Source organism: Podarcis filfolensis (genome assembly GCF_964270895.1).
Source record: "Podarcis filfolensis genome assembly, chromosome: 12".
In the NCBI taxonomy this organism is placed as follows: Eukaryota; Metazoa; Chordata; class Lepidosauria; order Squamata; family Lacertidae; genus Podarcis; species Podarcis filfolensis.
In genome coordinates, this window is record NC_139614.1 from 38,068,424 (window position 1) to 38,081,039 (window position 12,616).

The 12,616-nt window shown below is 41.7% G+C and overlaps 1 protein-coding gene across 2 annotated transcripts in view; it reads left to right on the top strand.

Moving 5' to 3' along the window:
- Positions 1-240: 240 nt before the first annotated feature.
- APBB1IP (amyloid beta precursor protein binding family B member 1 interacting protein) overlaps positions 241-12,616 on the top strand; it is a 52,043-nt gene continuing 39,667 nt past the window's right edge. The window contains exon 1 of one of the 2 annotated variants that reach the window (XM_083579605.1): positions 241-616. The gene's annotated coding sequence lies outside the window, so the exon portion shown is untranslated. Of the gene's footprint in view, positions 617-12,184; positions 12,330-12,616 lie in introns of those variants that run through there. The other variant, XM_083579606.1, reaches the window with a different exon arrangement.

The following is a 12,616-nucleotide window of genomic DNA, read 5'->3' on the forward strand; positions in this document are numbered from 1 at the left end:
GAGGGCAGGTAGAATTCAAACAAAACAGGGAGAGAGAAAACAAAATTGGGCCACAAGTTACAAGCAGCCAGGCATGGAGTTATTTGAGCGAAGGTTACTTTTCACCCAGGAGGAATGTATGGTGGTTGAGAACAGCGCTTCCCCCGCACAATCCACATGCCCCCGTGAGCCCTTTTGAGTGTCTGACATCCAGGAAGCGAGCAAGAATAAAACACGGTTGAGTCTTAACAGTAGTGGTTTTTGTTTCTAAGGGTGACTGCTGCTTGCTTCCTGAGAAGGTTCCTCCTTCCCTTCCTTCTTCTTTAAATTTAGAGAAGGCTCCCTTCCCCTCCTTTCGTTCCACGAGTCGCCCGGGGAAGTTTCCCTTCACCTCGGAGCCCAGCCCTTCCTCTCAGCCTCGTGCTTGTGAGAGGCCCAGCAGCGCCCACTTGGCCGCCCCGGAGCCACTTCCTTCGCCGGAGAGGAGCTCGCGGGAGCTGAGCAGAGGCGGGCTCGCCCCACGGGTTGGTTGCCTGCTTGCCTTGCCTGCGTGAGTCACCCGTGTAGTCCCTGCGCGCGCTTCCTTGACCCTTCTCGCCTCGCCTGGACGCCGGGCAGGCCAAGGACAGCAGCCAAGGTAAGCCTCGCGGGTCTTCCGGGGCTTCTGTGGGGCGCATAGACTGGAACTGCATTTCCCCTCCCTCCTATCGCAGCAGAGTGGGTTGGGTTGGGTTTGGGGGAGTGAGCCCCTTGTTAGGAGGGGGGACATAAATGTTATTAGTCGTGAGGTCAAGGGCGAAGCTGAGAAGACTTGTCCCTAAAGCAGTGGTTCCCAACCCTTTTTTGACCATGCCCCACCTAAGCACCTCTAAAATCCTGATTCCCCCCCCCCCCGTTTTATTGTACAGTGGTACTTCGGGTTACATACGCTTCAGGTTACAGGCGCTTCAGGTTACAGACTCCGCTAACCCAGAAATAGTACCTCGGGTTAAGAACTTTGCTTCAGGATGAGAACAGAAATCGTGCTCCAGCGGCACAGCAGCTGCAGGAGGCTCCATTAGCTAAAGTGGTGCTTCAGGTTAAGAACGGTTTCAGGTTAAGAACGGACCTCCAGAACGAATTAAGTACTTAACCCGAGGTGCCACTGTATTTTATTTTAAATATTTTGTTGGAAGCGCCCAGAGTGGCTCGGGAAACCCAGCCAGATGGGCAGGTTATGTATGTATGTATGTATGTATGTATGTAAACAAACAAAATAAATTATTATTATTATTACTACTACTACTGTGACATGGGGACGTGGGTGGTGCTGTGGGTTAAACCACAGAGCCTAGGGCTTGCCAATCAGAAGGTCGGCGGTTCGAATCCCCGCAACGGGGTGAGCTCCCGTTGCTCAGTCCCTGCTCCTGCCAACCTAACACTTCGAAAGCACGTCAAAGTGCAAGTAGATAAATAGGTACTGCTCCGGTGGGAAGGTAAACGGCGTTTCCGTGCGCTGCTCTGGTTTGCCAGAAGCGGCTTAGTCATGTACGCCAGCTCCCTCAGCCAATAAAGCAAGATGAGCGCCGCAACCCCAGAGTCGGTCACGACTGGACCTAATGGTCAGGGGTCCCTTTACCTTTACTGTGACATAATTCTTATTATTCAAAAGGTAAACTCCAATTCACGTGGAGGAAGCCTAAAAGGGCATTAACTGTTAATAACTTATTCTCGAATTGCCCCCCTTAAAAATCAAATGGGATATATAGAAAAAGAATCGAAATTTCAAACAGAGATAATAAATAATGATTTTAAGATAATGTCAAAAATGTATAAAATCTTATTGGAATGGCAAATGAAGGATGAGGAGATTAAGTCGGTTATGATACACTGGGCCAGAGATTTTGGTTATAATATACAACTGGCTGATTGGGAAAAAGTATGGAATGAAAATATGAAATTTACTGCATGTTCAGCGATAAAGGAAAATATTATGAAAATGGTATATAGATGGTACATTACACCGGTTAAGTTAGCAAAAATGTTTAAAACATGTAATAAGTGTTGGAAATGTAAAGAAAAAGAAGGATCATTCTTTCATATGTGGTGGGAATGTAAGAAGGTTAAGGGTTTCTGGGAAATGATATATAATGAGTTGAAAAAGATGTTTAAATATACATTTGTAAAGAAACCAGAAGCCTTTTTGTTAGGAATAACAGGAAGAGAGATCAATAGAAGGGAGTATAAACTCTTTCAATATGCAGTAACAGCGGCAAGAATATTAATGGCCCAAAAATGGAAACAAGAGGAACTACCGACACTTGAAGAGTGGAGAATGAAACTTACGGACTACGCAGAACTGGACAAAATGACTGGGAAAATTAGATATCAAAAGGATCACAAGTTCATCGAGGACTGGGGAAAGTTTACGGATTATCTGAAAAACATATGTGATGCACAGACAACGGTAGTCGGTTTTAAAGAGGCTTTGTGACTGTTAAAGATGTATTGTAAAAAGAAACTGAGACGAAAGGATAGTATTAACTGCCAATATAAGACATGGAAAATGCGTAATGAATAGAAAATATGGATGATTGGTGGAGGAGCTGGTGGAAGTACAAAAAAATTGGAAATTTGAGAACATGATTGTGTTGATTAATTTGTAAAAGAAAATTTAATAAAAAATTATATATATATATAAAAATCAAATTCCCCCCCCCCCCGTTGGAAACCATAGCCCTAAAGGCAGCTGGACCTAACAGGCAGAGAGGCTCTTTCCTTCACCAGAAAAAATGGATTTGAGTGAGGAGGAGTAGGAAATTAAAAGTCAGAAAAAGTTTGTGGCTGTCTCCAGCACCCTGTGGGTTTCCACCTTTCTTTTGGGGGAACAGGGGTTCATATACAACGTAATGCTCTGAGGGTGATTTTCTCTCCCTCATCCTTGGCTAGAGATGAAAACGAGCGTTTTCCAGGATCATTCTAGACCGTTCACTGAACAACCATCATTCTATTTTTTTAAAAAAAATGAATATATATGAAAAATACACACCAAAAGCAATGACAGTCTTTAAAAAGTCTGCTCCTTTCCCTAGGTCCACTAAAGAAAATTTATTGTAGGATAGAAATTTCTTTTTATCTGTGTCTTATAGGTACTATGTCCAGAGAATATCAATAATATCAGTAACAGTATGCGGCTGCTGTTTTCTTTTATGGCATTGTGTGGTTGGGTGGATTTTCATTGACTTGGAAGGGTCTATGGGGCTATCTGTTTAGCCCATTTTAGTGTTGGCTAAGTTCTAAAATCTTCCTGGATGTTTTAACTGTGTATTGACAAATGTACTTTTTTCTGACTGACGGTCGAATAAAAGGTTGATGATGATGATGACTTGGAAGGGTCTTATTGGGCATTGCAGGTCACCTTTTGAGGCTTGGCACAGGCTGTATAACATATTTTAGACAAATAGATTTCTGGACATGTCTTGCGTGTTTTTCCTCAAGTGTACAGGGACAGTTTTTCTTTACCCCTCTTTTTTCCTACTCTCCCCCCCCCCCCGCCGCCTCCTGCAAACTCTGATAATTGGCTTTCAGTCAGCATCACTAAGCATCTCTGATTTTAAAAATTCAGTTCTGCTTAAGAATCTAATTTGAAAGTTGTTTGGGTATATAGGTGGAGAAGGGTTGAAAAGGCGGCTCAGTTTCCTCGTAACAACCTCTCTTCTGTGGCTGGTTTGTAAAGATTTTGTATGCTCGTTTCTCTACCCCTCTCAGCATTCTCAGTTCTCTACAGTGGTTTTGCCAGCTCTGCAAAACTTCCTGCCACAGAAATTTGCAATCGCTGGTAGAGGCCGGAATAGCAAACCTTCTTGCAACACAGGGGGAAGAACCACAGTGTTGACTTACCACACCTAAGGTTTTTTTTTAAAAAAAAAGCTGTGTGAAAAAGAACAAGCAGAGTTTTCTTATTATAAAGTGTTATAAGAAAAATACTGCTCCTTTTCCCTTATGGGGTATCGAAGAGCCCATATAGAGTCCCTATCGGAAGGAGAAAATAACGGAGGCCATCCAGAGACTCTTGAGAAGCAAGGCAGCTAGTAACCCTGATCTTTATTAACTGTTGCAACAGGGTGCTCACAACCACACATAGGAGGCAGGAGGGACCCAGAACAATGGTGTACAAGTCCTTATATAGACTTTTGAAATTGCCCACCCTGTAGCTCAAGACCACCCCCCAAATCATCATACCTGCATCACAGAAGGAGGCGGGCTACAGCAGAAATACATCACAGGGGGCGGTCTACAACAGAAATCCTGTCTGGCAAGATACTGATAAGTGGAACCTCAAGTTGCGAATGTGATCCATGCGGGAGGCACATTCGGAACCCGCAGCGTTCGCAACTTGCTGCGTTTGTGCACACGCGGGTCGCAATTCGGCGCTTGTGCTCAAAGCGCAATTTGGTGCTTCTGCGCATGCGTGAGCCCTGAAACCAGGAAGTAACCCGTTTTGGTATTTCTGGTTTTGGCGCGGTGCGCAACCCAAAATCGCATAACCTGAAGTGTCTGTAACCTGAGGTACCACTGTAATGGTCACTTGATTGCTTTATTTGGGCAGCCTGGCCATTCCTTTTGAGATGATAAATACTTAGTTCCTAAATCCAGGTCACAGACTCATCCTATTCATGCACAAATACACCCTTAAGACAGGATTTGTGAGCAAAGAGACAATGGGGAGGCTTTTCCCATTTCCTCCCTCACTGCAGAGAATATTTGAGGTCACTGGAAGAGTCAAAATGGCTACAGGATTGCTCTCCTGTACTATTTCAGACATGTGGTTTATATACTTATTTATGTATTTGGACATAAAAATAAAAAAGGGACTGCCCCTTTTCCTATGAGGGCATAAGAGTTATTCTCTTATTTCAGATCACCACAGAAACACTGTATTCAAGAGAACAACTGCTTCTACTCTATCCTGTTCCCATTATCTATGTAGCTATCTGTCTATCTAAGAAAATGTATATGTTGCTTGGTTGTAATAATACCTCTTGATGGTTTACAAAACACATGCTACACACATATAAACACAGCACACACAAACCCACATACAACTACCTCATATGTATAACTGTTCACAGATCGTATGTATATTGTAATAACAACCAGTTAAGTCAATTGTCCCACACTGATGAAGTTCAAGCAGAGCATCTAGCGAACAAACAATGTTTCCCCACCTTTTGCAAAAGTACACAATTAGAACTACCTGAATTGAAGACCTGGAAAAACCATTCAGCTATGGGGCACATCTGCATAGAAGTTTCCTGAACTGGTATCTGAAAGTCATAGGAATATAGAAAGACTGTCCATCTAGCAAACATTGTCCTCCTCCTTCTGTTAAAAAAGTGGAGGTGCCAGGGATTGAATTTAAGACCTTCTGCAAGCAAAGCATGTGGCTTGTCACTGACCCACGAAGCTGGACTCAGTTCAGTTCACCAGTCATGTACTGTGTGAGAGAGACACAAATTTGCAGAACCTACTACCTGGCTTTTAGCACCTTGGTATTTTTCTATAAGATTGCTAACTCCAAAGAAAAATACTTTCATACTCCTTTTCCACGAGGCATGGATTGTATTGGATTTAGAATGGAAAAGCATAAGCAACACTTGTGGCCTCAGTACAATTGAGTAAAGATATTACAAAACCTTGATTGCTTATTTCCTGCTTTGTCAGCGTTGAACATTATCCTGGAGCAGAAAAGAAAGAAGCTGGATTCTGTATTTTTCTCAAAAACTGCACTTGCATCCGGGGGCTTTCAGAGCTGAGCAGCCATCAGGCATTGAGAACGTGTTACAGACAAAGTACACTAAGGACAAATAGGCAGAAGTTTCACCACACTTGCTGGGAATATATACTGAAGTTTATCCAAAATAGCTAGCTTCCATTTTGCAGGCCACATGTGATGTGCCCATTCCTCAGTCTATGCTTACCTTTATGGCTCCTAAGAACTGTCTCAGACTAGAGATGCCTGCTTCTCTCTCTCCCTGCAACTTTCCCCTCCAGTACTAGTCCTGACCGTGTACCATAGCCTTGGACCAGAAGTGCAGGAAGCTTGGGTCAGTTAATATCATTGCCCAGGATCAGTATTCCATGCATTCCAGATAAATGTTGTTGCTGCTTTGCATACTGATACGAAAATTGATGTTCAAAATAGAATTACCGTATTTTTTGCTCTATAAGAAGCACCAGACCATAAGACACACCAAGTTTTTGGAGGAGGAAAACAAGAAAAAAAATATTCTGAATCCCAGAAGCCAGAACAGCAAGAGGGATCGCTATGCAGTGAAAGCAGCAATCCCTCTTCCTGTTCTGGCTTCTGGGATAGCTGTGCAGCCTGCATTTGCTCCATAAGATGCACACACATTTCCCCTTACTTTTTAGGAGGGAAAAAGTGAGTCTTATAGAGCAAAAAATAGGGTAAATAATTGCCTACCTGGTGCTTGTATGAGGATGCCTTTCTTATTTTACTTTTCTGGAGAATTGTGTGTTTTTCAGTTCCTCCTTCCTTATTAGAATTGGAACAGAGGAACTGGTTTAAATAACCCCACACCCTTTTCACCTTTAGAAAAAGGAATGAGGTGGGGGATTTTTTAGGACTTAAGATACCTGAACCTAACTTAATTTTTGTGTGTTGGCATTCATCTGTCTCGAGAAACAATGGAAGAGTGCGCCTTCGGGGTAATTCAGACTCACTACTTTGTTGAAAGTAGAACTGATGTGTATTCAGTGCACTCCTTTCTTATTAAACTTACCAAGGTTTACAGTGTTAAATGTTATCTTTCTTACACTGCAGTCCTGTGCATGTCTTCAGGCAGGAAAGTATGTTGAGAACTGCACTCTCAAAAACCATTATACCCATGAACAGAGCTACTTGTGTCAAGCAGTATTTGTTTATTTATTTGTTCATTGTGTTTTTAGTCCATGATTCCTCCCCAAAGAGCTCAGGGTCATGTAAAGAGCCTCCCCGCCCCCCAACATTTTATTTCACAACAATATTGTGAGGTCTGTTGGTCTGACAGATAGAGATTAGCCCGAGGCCACCCAGTGAACTTCATAGCTCAGTGGGCATGTGAGCTTGAGCCATCCCTTTTAGGTCAACACACCAATAACTAGAATAATAAACCATGGGGCTTCTAATCTCTTGATGCATTTTGAACAAGAAAATCTGGTATTAGGGGAAGACTCTCTGTCTCTGTCTTGCACAAAGCCTCATCAGGCTTCAGAACTGCAAACTGGTTTGATGTTGCTTTTGCATTATCGTGTGTTTTATTGTATGCATTTAAAATTCGTTTTTTGCTGCAAGTTACCCCGAGAACCTGATTCTAGGGAGGCTTATTGATGTCTCAAACAAACCCACAGGATGATAGTGGTGATTCAGGGGGTGGTTAGTGGTTTGTTTTGTTCTTATTTTTATTATATATTTTGTGCTTTTTATCATGTAGTTTTCTGTTGGGAACTGCCCTGAGATCTACAGGTGAAGGGCGGTAAACATATAATAATAATAATAATAATAATAATAATAATAATAATATCATTTCTAATTTAGCCTTTGTACTTTTCTGTGTTTTCCTGTGCTTCTAGGCAAAAATAAAATTAAAAACAACACCCTTTTTCTTAAGGTGAAAAGCTCCATTTTCACATGTAAATCTTGATATGCACCAGTGGTTTTTGATATTTCAGTTGCATGCAAAACTCAACAAAAATTTAAACGGTGGGTTATCGTTAGGGGAAGAAAGAGTCTTGCTTGGCAGAATGTATTTCCGGTTTGTGTGTGTGTTTCTGACAGAACAGCAGACTTGAAAAGATATGGAAATGGTGCAATAACCATATAGAAAAATATAAATATGTAGAAAACAAAAGGAGACAACTTGTTTGACCTTGATTGTCTGAATATTGCATCGGATACAGACAAGGCCATATTCTAGTGCAGCTAAAAAATATAATCATTAATATACAGAACAGTTATTGAGTTAAAAAAAAGCATGTAACTACGGTATGTTGTAAATTGGATTGTCTTTCCTCTGCTGCTAAGCATATACTGTGTCAGGTTAATTTCCATTAATAAAGATAAAATGGGCCACATTTCAAAATGTTATGACTTTAGCATTGACTTCACTCTCAACCTATGACAGCATTAAGCAAAAATACTTTGTTGCATCAATTTGCAGAAGGAGCTTCTTATCATAAGGAATGATTATTTAGAGGGAAATAATTTCATTACTTATGAATAATATCAGTAATGTCCATATTCTAGTGTGAATTGCTTCTTTTTAGCTTTTTATTCTATTACATTCATTATTCGATTCAAGCAGGCCTTCCATATTCTGTAATCTGCATTTGCAATGTAATTGACAAATCCACTTGCTTTCATTTTCTCTTGGCAGAGCAGTAAAATTTAATACTGTCCTGTTCCTGTTACCTTTGGGGGGGTATGTGCTTTTAATTTGTATTTATTGCCTAGTAAAGACTGGGTTTGGGGTTGGTATGCTGGTTTAGCTATTTGACCCCTTACATTCCTTAAATCTTAAGAACACCTGATCCTGACCATTGTCCAATGATTTGTTTAGCAAACAGACACTTTCAACAAATTTTTATCACAATTGTTTTCGTGCGTCAGTGAAAGGCTCTTCAGATCAAAAATCATAGCATTGTGTAGTGCTTCAATATACATTATTTGTGTATACAATACACAATATAGCCTTACAATCCTTAGGAGAAGGCCATAGTTCAATGGAAGAGCCTGTGTATGTGTGTCATATGCCCCATTGATGTGTCTCCTTCACTGTAAAATCTCATTTCCCAGTGCACATGACCACAAATCTGAAAATACAACCACAATATGAAAATACAACTAAAACCAAATTGCGCCACCTTGGCTTGCCCATATTCTATAGACATAGCCTCTGTACCTTTAATAAGTACACAAATCAACAGGTGACTTTCCTTGGCATGGAAGTGTAATCTTTAAACTGGTCCTCTGGCCTGTGAGCGCTCCAGTTGGAGAACAGCCTTTACCAAAGGTTTCATGGGCTTTGAAGACACTCGAACTCAGGGTGCAAGGGAGAAACGTGCAAGGAAGAAGGCACGCTTGGCAAATCCACACCGTGATCAGTTCCCGTCCGGGAACCATTGTCCCCACTGTGGAAGGACGTGTGGATCCAGAATTGGCCTCCACAGTCACTTACGGACTCATTGTTAAAACCGTGTTTATGGAAGACAGTCTTACTCAGCTACAAGTGATCGCCAAAGAAGAAGAAAAGAAGATTCTATAGACATAGCCTCTGTACCTTTAATAAGTGCAGAAATTAACAGATGACTTTTCCTTGGCATGGAAGTGTAATCTTTAAACTGGCCGTCATTTATATTTCTAGGACCCACCCCATTTTTGTGAGTATAAGTTTTAGGTTTTAAAAAACTGTTTTTAACATTGTGTTTTAACCTGCGCTGGGAATGTAGGGTGGAGGGCAGGTGATAAATTCATAATTAATTGCCGCAATAGCTGCACTTACGGATTTTTACTACATTAGTGCACCCTAAAGATAAGTTGCTCAAGGGGATCTTTGCTGTGTGTGTTTTCTTTCAGGAGATGGCTTTAAAGAAGGATTAAGGAAATTCATGGAGGATAAGGCTATCAGAGAGTACTAACTATGATAGCTGTCAGGGGTGGACCTTGGTAATAGGATGCCTTGTGCAAGGCCCAAATTTGATGCCCACTCCCAGCCAACAACTGCCTTCCCAAAGCCGGGTAAGGTGCCAGGCTTTAAGGAAGGAGGCGTGAAGACTCGGCCAAGGTCCTAGAGCCCTCCCTCCTCCTGGGAAGGGGCTGACTAGGCTTTGGGTAGGAGGAGGGCAAGCTATATAGGACCCTGTCAGAACCCTCACTCCTCCTTCCCATTGCAAGTGGTTACTACTAGGCTTTGGGAATGAGGCAGGAAGGCCCCACCTTGGCTTGGTGCCTGTGTGGGGGGAAACTGGTTACACTGCCCTAAATCTGCCTCTGTAGTTGTCCAAGGTCAGAGGCGGCTTGCTAACTGACGGGAAGCAATAGCTAGAGATGGCTGTTATTGCCTTCACATCCTGCTTGCCGGCTTCCCCTAGGCATCTGTTTAGAAACGGCGGGAAATCTTACGCTGGACTAAATAGGCATTTGTTCTGATCCAGGCACTCTCTTCTTATGTAACGTGCGAGTCTAGGATTTAAAGGCAGGTGATTGCATTCCCTGAATGTTTTGATAAGGGAGGGAAGTTAAAGAACTAAATTCCACTCAAGAAACTTGTGTCCTTACAAGTTAACCAGAACTACATGTATGCATATTGGAAAACACTGCAGTTCATATAATCTGTACTAGATGACTTCCTACAGAATACATAGCAACATTTTCAGATATTTGGATTTTTGATCTTTTGTACAACAATGTGAAATGGCAGGTTCATGTGGATCACAGCATAGGATGGGGAATAGTCATTTGAGAGTGACTTTAACAGATTGGATTTTTTAAAAAAATTATTACCATTTCTAGTTAGCATACTTTTCCTGCCACCGCCTTGCTCCACCCCCCACCCCCCGCAACCCAGTGATAGAATTTTGACTGAGGTTGAGTCGGTTCTTGCCTCCCTAGTATCAGGTAATATATTTTCTAATTTCTGTGAACTAAACATAGAGCCTTATTCCTGTTCGCCCAATGACAACCAATGGACATTTTTGAGGAGCCTCATATTGCTTAACCAATTAAACTTTTTTTTTCTGACTTCAGTTTTCTCTTCAAGGAAATTTCTCAGAAATATAAGAATCTCACCAGTTCAATCTGTCATGCTACTTTAGACAAATCACCACTGAGGTTTTCTGATAGGTCATGCTATGGAAAAGCATTGCAATTTTTTAGAGTCATCATGTGATCAGCCAAGCACCCAGATCTTTCCGTGTTCTGAATACATTAGCAATAGCTGTTCCAAAATGGTTGCTAAGGACTGTACATTGCTTGGCATTATTTCTGTAGCCCCATGACCAAGCAAGAGAACAAGTCGGTTACACTTGAAAGCAGACTTACCTCTGAAGAATCTCTCAAGTAGAATGTCCAACAATAATATAGTATATATTAATATTTACCGTATATTAAGGTGGAGAGAATCTTCTGTCCTAGAGATCTCTCTGTGACATGTTTTATAAGGGGTGGTGCATTTGGTTATATTCAGCAATTTTGTTTTATTTTTCACCAGTCCATGGGTGTCTCATCACAAGTAAAAACACGTGAAGTGAACTTTCACATAGGAAGTTGCCTCATACCAGGTCACTCTATTGGTCTGTCTTGCCTGGCATTGTGTAGCTTTCTAGGATACTAGACAACGGTCTTTGCTATCCCCTTCTACCCAGTCTTTTTTAATGGGAGATGCTTTGGGTTGAACCTGGGACCTTCAGCCGTGGACACTTTGAGGCTGGGGAGTGGTGCCTAAATATAAGTCACAAAGGGAGGTGTTGTGGGCCAACTGGTGATGGTGATTTGCATTTGTCATTCACTTCATTACAAAAAGTCTCAAAGCAACTTAGCAACGAAATAAAACAACAGACATACAAAATAAATTGAAAGCCATTAAAAATGATGTGCTGCACAAGGAGTGCCAAAGTTCTTCTGGTTTGCACAGTATGATGCAATTTTAGGCGCACGCACAACCAAAAAGAAAACAATTGTGTAAAATGGGCCTAAAGTTGACTTATTTTGTGTTCCTGTGGAATGGATACAAGTGGCTTTAATGAAGGTAATCACCGGTCATTGTGAGTCCTCCTGACTGCAAAACCCTACGCAGTTCATCATGCTGAGGATGTGTGCTTTATACTTTCACGCAAGGACAGTTACATAAAAGGACTCCCCCCCCCACCAGCTGCATTTGCCCTCCCTCCCCTTCCTTCTGTCAGATCTCAGGGAATAAAGGCTGCATTTCAAGATAAGACTTTGCACTGTTTAGTGCACCGGTGAGGATTTGAGGCTCCCTGCGGGGAGAACTGATGAGAGCAGTTAACTAACCGTTGATCCAGTGAGCCGCAGGAGGGGTGTGGGAGGATCCTGTCTACCAATCAAAGGGAGAGGCATAACTTTTTAATGGTTAAACAACAACAATGTGAACTTTTACTTCAAAGAGAGAGGATAAACATCTTAGAAGGAGAATCATTTTTGTTTTTTGTTTTGCCTTCTTTGGTCCTTGGGCTAGAAGCAAACTCTGGGAAGTGGCAGATGGAAGGACATTGCTTTGAACACATAGCTCTGCAATCCTAAAGGGGCAACCTCTTAATCTGCATCCACTTTGATTAGATTACACAGACAAGAGGTAAACCGAAATTTGCCATAGGTTAAAATTGTGGGGGGAGTGCTCTAGAGTAAGCAGTGTATTTTAAAACAACTTTATACTGTAAACTACCCTGTGAGCTTAGGATGAAGGGCAGTATATAGATTTAAATACTACTACTACTAATACTACTACTGCTAGGTTATTAGCTACAAGTGAAAACAGTGGATAGGCATTTACTTGCACACCATTTAGATGGCAAGAGAGTTACTACAGCAGCCTATGAACACATGGAGGGCAAGAGCAGGGATAAAGGAATAGCAAATAAG